Genomic DNA, 6,810 nt, shown 5'->3' on the forward strand with positions numbered 1-6,810 from the left:
CCCGGTACTCTTTGCCCATGTATCATTCGACCTCTTTGTCATCATTCTTGCGTCTCAAACTGGGCAGCTTGAATTCTTTCTCTCCCTCTGCCCTTTTCCCTCCTCCATTTTAATTAGGCAAATGCCATTCTTTGGTTATTTCTCTAAACAGAATAGAGGGGAAGAGTGGGACGGTTAAACTCCAGAGAACTTTCTCCAAGCTGAGCATTCCTGTCTTAATGGGATGTGTGCAAGAGCAGCTTCAGTACAACAAAGAACGTTTAGGTCTTGTTAATTGCAGCTTTTCAGAAACAAAACATCATTTTGTTAGTTAGATGGTTGGTGTGTGGAAGTTGGAAAAAAACCCTCCATCCTATTTTGTCTCACTTTGACAGAGCTTTCCCTACCCACGTATCTGAATTTCTCCCCAGGTGATGATGTTTTGAAGGAGCTGCTCTTGTTTCCAAAGTGGAACCAAATGCATTTTGAGCCAATTATGTTATGTTAGTTTCAAATTCTGTACACAGCATTGCACACAGGCAACTTGCTACAGCTCTTTCTTCCTTTTGTTCATTTGTGTTTCTGTCTCCTAAATTGCTGGTGCACATATGCACGTATGCACATTGATAAGACACTTGACTGGGGGGAAATGATACAATGGTACCAAGACGCTTTTTAGGTAGTGTTTGCTGTGTTTGTAGTTGGGTGCATTGAAAAAATACTGCCGAAAAGAAAGATTCGGGTCCAGTAGCACCTTAAAGTTCAACTAGATATTCAGAGTATGAGCTTTTGAGAGTCAAAGCTCCCTTCATCAGATACTCCTCATATCTGAAAAAGGGAGCTTTGACTCTCAAAAGTTCATACCTTGGGAATCTAGCTGGTTTTCAAGGTGCTACTGGACCCAAATCTTGTTCAGGTGAACATCCATGTGAAATGAACACACAGCATTATTTATAAGGAAAACTTATGAACTTACTCTGTATGCTTACCTTACTGATTTTGAATATTGAGTCTGGATTTTTGCATTGAGTTGGATTTCTGATATTTACATGGGGTGAATACCCTCTTTAATGGTTGTAAATGAAATGATGTAATAGGATTTTTAGTATTCATTGTAATTTATTGTTATATTTTGGCATTTTGGAACACTTGCACTTTGTATATAAATGTTTATGACTAATTGTACTTAGTGCATAGATTGTATTCAGTCTCCTTTGGTTTTTTCCCTTGTTTGATATTTCATTCGGAGATTTCCCCTTTAAATTTTCAAGATGACTACCCACCTGAAACTATCGCCTAAAGAAAGCAATTTCTCTGTGACTTATCAAGATTCTTTTTGTGCTGCGATTTATAAATGTGCAGGAGCATATATGCACATTGTTGAGATGCCTCTCAATCATGTGTATGATCATATTAAGATTCTTGTTTGCTTTGGTAATTTGTGGGGGGTGGATATCAAAATTAACTGTAGCAAAGTGTGCACAACGCAATAAGGGAAGGAATTCCAGAAATTCTCAGAGTTAAACCAGAATTCTGGAGTGGTATATTTGGTCGAGCAAACTTTAAGATGAAAATGCCATTCAAGAAATAATTGATTTGGGAACATCAGCGACAAAGAGGCTTCCGACAGTAGCATCCAAAATCAAGGGACAAAAAAGAGCCTCTTTATACATCCTTAGTCAATAAATACCTCCATTAATAACATTCAAATACAACCAGCAAAATTCAACAGCCCAAGAAGGAAGGAGGAGAGCAGAAATACATATACTTATGTATTGATTTTTACTTACATTCTATTTCAGCATTGTTTTTGGCTCTGTATTGGATTTTTTTTGTAAATAGTATTTTTATTTTTATTAAACAATAAGGAGTACAATCTGATTGTATTGACTTGCACTGTGTAACCAGGTGAAAAAGACAGACCACAAATGTAAATAAAATGTACATCCAGAACAGATTCTGTGGATGCCAAAGTTCCAGGCCCTTCCCTGAATATTCTGCTCTCATTTTTAAAAATAAGTTTCGACTCCCCTTCACTTTGTGGTCTTGTCAGCACACTGCTGCCATGAGCTGACACACACAAGGAAAGGGAGTTGTCAAAGTTCCCACAGAGTGATTTTTCTTTTCCCACTCTGCAGGCATCACCTTGAGGGCCTGTTCTGTCTTGTGTCTGGACAGCCTTGGTCCACTGGATGCTCACTCCCGACCCGTCCTACTTCACCGGATGTTTGTTGCGGGCTCTGTAGACCAGTTTGTCATCTTCTGCCTCAACGTGGTGGTGACAGCCACTTTCCTCCCACAAGAGCATCTCCGCCTCGTGCCAATATTTGCTGGGCTCTTTTCCGTAGGCAGGTAAGCTCCATGTCTCTTGGGCCTCCACCCTAGATTTCCAAGCACCCACAGCCCCACAGGATCAGCCTAGCATTTTGTTTCTCACAGCAGCCCACAAACAGAGCATGAAATCCAAAGCCTCCCACAGTTGCTGCCTCCCTCAGCACTGCAGCCTGATTTTCTGAGCTAGACGGACCAAGGGCCTGGATTGGCCAAAAGCAGCTTCCTATGTTTATCCCGTGGGGGTGGAGCCTAATGGACATAGGGTGGAGTTAATAGAAGACATTCTCATGTGGAGCAAAAAAATAATGCGCACAGTCCTGATTTTGACCTCTTGACATGGAATTTCCAATTCCCTTGGAATCCCAGAAGAGCTTAAATTGCAGCTCCGCACATGAGAACAAGCACCCGTGGATATGACCCAAACACCTCATCAGATTAAGCTGGGGGTCTCCAAAGGCGCCTGCTGAGCTTTTCAGAAAGTGGGTGGGACCCTTGTAAGGCAGGGCTTGATATCGGCTGCCCTCGATCAAATGAAAGGGTTTTCGCTAGCTGTAATAAGAGTTGCAGCCACTGAAGAATCAAGAGGACTAGTATGTACCCAGGCTTCCATCAATCCATTTCCTTCTTTCCCCTGACTCCACTTTCCTTCTTTTTATCCTCTCCCTCCCTGCCTCTGGCCATTCCTTTGTTTCTTTTAATCCCCTTCTCTTCTTTGAGAAACCAAATGTAACAAGTTTTTCTTGTCTGAGCCCAGGAAAAAATATTTTTTAAAAAGTCCCCCCTCCTTCCCCGCTTACTGACAAAGAAAGCTTAGAGAAATTTGAATAACATGAATGTCCCCCTAGATAGAATGTCATCAAAAACGTTTGTCAGTCAGAGCAGGTATAAGCTCGTGATAAACCAATTGTCTTACTCAGCAGAAAGTTTCTTCATGTGTTCCTTGCGGAATGAGGCAGAGGGATTGATGGTAAAGCTGCCATTTTCCCTCCAGAAGTTGGGGAGTCCCTGTCCCTAGCTCTCATTTACCATTCCTGCACCCAGCAGGAGAAAAGTAATATTTAAAAAGGAAATGGTGTGACGTAACTTCTGGGGAAAACTCACTCTAGGAAATGCCAGAAACTCTGCGGTTTTACCATAGAATTTCTGGCAATTCCTAGAGAGGTGTGATTTCACTTCTGGATTTCCCCTGGAAGTATCACATCATTGCCTGATAGTACACACATCCACACACCCACTTTTGCATTACCAGGTGTAGCCTGGTATTGTGTTTGGCTCCACATTCTGTAGCAGCTAGTTTAGGTTTGGTGCTCACCCACCCCTTCTTAAAATTCCAAAGGCGCCTGCATGCTCAAAAAAGTTGGAGCCAAGCATTAAGGTGTGGAGTCCTATGCAATAAGCATGGAACCTAATGGCCTATATCAGAGAGCATAATCCTGTGGCTCAGGAAACAAAGCAGACCTACCAGTGGGCGGGGAGCCTCTTTGGTGATGTGATGTCAGTGCATCTGGACACTGCCTCCCACCCCTACCTCCCATTTCGCTCCTGCTAACCAGCTGTAGATGTGGTGGGAAGGGCCCATTGGCTTCTGGGTATCCACCACCAGTGGGAACTTGCTAAGCCTATATCCCTGTATGTGCCCCTCTGGTCTCCTGGGTGAGCATGATAGCATGGAGTTTATGACCTGGCCAACTGTTGCCATGAGCTTATTTTGCAAAGCAGAGAGTGAACTAGTTATAGAGTCAAAGTAGGCGGGCTGTTGCATGACGGAAGGTGAGTGTTTGGAAGTAGAAGCCCACCCACTCCTCCTCCAGGCCTGCTGTCCTGCCAGTGGCTGGACCATAATATTAAGCTTGACAGATCAGTGACTTGACTCTGAATAAGGCTGCTCCCTGTGTTCCATAGTTGCTATGCAATTATTTTGCAAGGCGAGGAAGGTAGGGGGCGGTATTGTGTTTGGCTCCATATTCTCCATATTTTAGCTTTGGTGTTCATCAACCCCCTCTCAAAATTCCAAAGGCGCCTGCAGGCTCAAAAAGGTTGGGGGAGCCGTGCATTAAGGGCTGGAGTCCTGAGGGATAAGGGCGGAGCCTAATGGCCCATATCCAAAGACATAATCCTTTGGCTCAGGAAACAGAGCCTACTTGTGCATAGTTCCAGCCTAATGGAGATGGGGCACAGCCTGTGGGACTAGAGGTGGAGCCTTTAGGACAACCCCATCTAGTTCAGATGAGCACCTGCTTTGCATACAGAAGGTCCTGTGTTCAATTCCCACCCAAAAGGATCTCAGGTAGAAGGTTGTGGGACCTTGGAGAGCTGCTGCTAATGAGAGGAGACCAGACGGGGCCTGATGAACCACGGCAGTGGTGCTCCACTGCCCCAACTCACCTCTTCCTCTCCATTCCCTCTCCTTTGTCCTACAGATTCTGCTACTGGGTGACCTTGCATTTCTGCAGTGCATACCGAGGTTTTGGGTTTGGACTTTCCTTCTTCCCCAGCCTCTCCCTGACCGCCTATAACCTCTTCTGCCTCTACGAGGTGGGCCTTGGTTTCCTTTTCATACCTGCCCCAGTGGGTTACATCCACCCCACTCCTACCCCGACGCTCGAAGGGACTGTTCCAAAGGGATGAACGATTCCTCCGCCGCCCACAAACTTCAAAACCAGAGATCCGGGTTTGTTTTCTCTTTTCTGTACTCACTTTCCAGAGCAGCTCTCTGGCTTCCTAAAAACAGCAGTGTGATTGTACAATGGATCTTCTATGTACAGAAGCAATCTATCTCAGAACAAGCAGTTGCTGAAGTCCAAGCGATAGAGGAAGCCCATCCCTTTCAGGAGCTGGTGTACCACAGTGACTGAGAGAAGCAGGCACAGTCCCGGAGGACATTGCTACTCAAATTGCTACTCTGTCAACTGAGTAGGCTGATTTAGGCAACACTGTCTCTGCTTCAGTCACATCTCTGCAGTATATTGATTAGAATACTTGCTTACCTTACAGAGCTATTGTTAGGATTTTAAAATGTCCATGAAGCCATATTTAATTGCCAGGTTTTGTTACCACCTACCAGGGCTGTTTTTGATGTTTGGGTTCCACTGCAGGGCATGTGATTAGCATACTTAAGAGTATTTCTGAGCTTGTGCAGAGAACAGTATTTCATTTCTCCCAGGGCTTCCTAGCATTTAGTGTTGGCCGTATGAGGTGAGGCAAAAATCTTGTTAATAAATAAACAAAATTTAGCCCTGTGGTATTTTCACTGCTAGGTGGCAGGTGAGTAGTTGTATAGAGCATCTCTGAGCACATCCAAAATGCATGTATCTTCCTCCTCCCATCTGGGAGAGAAAGGGAAGCATCATCTGACTTCAACAGAGGCTTTGAGCCCCTGCAGCTCACATTCTAAAAACTGGGTTGCTGCTTCAAGGATGGAACCCCATGAATTATTTAAAAGGTAGCAAATTAAAAGTTGCAGTGAACACATGCAGAGTGTATTTCTCTACCCACTGCTACATAGGTCTGGAGGACAGAACTCAAATCACAATGTATAATCTTCAAGCCAATTAGAGAACTGGCATATGTGACCAGTGGCATCTCTCTGACCGCTGTTCAGTCACAACAGGTATTCCCAAACAAGTATGGGAGAAGCTCTCACTATTGGCTGTGAACTGATCCAAGCAGTGTGCTGGGGATATGATACCGCCCCCGCCCCCCCCGCCCCCCGCCCGCCCATTCACACACTTATTTAATACCAGATACAGTGCTGGCTGCTGGGTTACATGGTTCAAAAAGGGGATAAAACAAATTCATGGTCTATTGCCAGCCAAATGGAACCTCCATGTTCAGAAGTAGTACACAGGGATGGGATAGGGGTTGGCGAAGAGGACAGGTACCATTATGTTTACTGGAGTTAAAAAACTGAGTTTTTCATCTATAGAGAATTTTTTTCACCATGGAATGTACAGGTTGCATTTCCCCCTGATTTTGTTACAGGGCTTTGCTTTCACAATTTGGGTGTATGTTAAAGGAGACATGGGGCCGACACGGCCCTCCCCCCCTCCCCAGCTTGCTCCAGCAGTGAAAACGTAGCAAAACTGGCTTAGTCCAGTTCTCCTGGGTTCAGTATTCCAGGTAGAGCAGCTGAAATAAAAACCTCTGTGGTTATGGGATATTATGCTGAGCTGCTTTATAATCCAAATTCAGTGTTGTTTCTTTACACCAGAACAAAGCAGAAAAACAAGCCAGAACGTGGGAATCTGGCACTCGATTTCACACAAAGAGATTAGTCTTCTCTGACTCAACATGAGAAGCAGTCAAAATAAAATCCTTGGTTTACATGTCATGGTATGCCTTTGAAACAAGATTCTGCTCTTGGTCCAATGCACTCACAGGACACAGCTCTACTCATACCTTCCCTCTATTGATGGAAAAATCCCACCCCTGAGCATTTTTTAAAATGCTTTCTAAAGACATGGTAGCTCAGTTGCAAGGATCTCAAGTGGCAGATAT

Source organism: Eublepharis macularius, chromosome 5 (genome assembly GCF_028583425.1).
Source record: "Eublepharis macularius isolate TG4126 chromosome 5, MPM_Emac_v1.0, whole genome shotgun sequence".
NCBI lineage: Eukaryota > Metazoa > Chordata > Lepidosauria > Squamata > Eublepharidae > Eublepharis > Eublepharis macularius.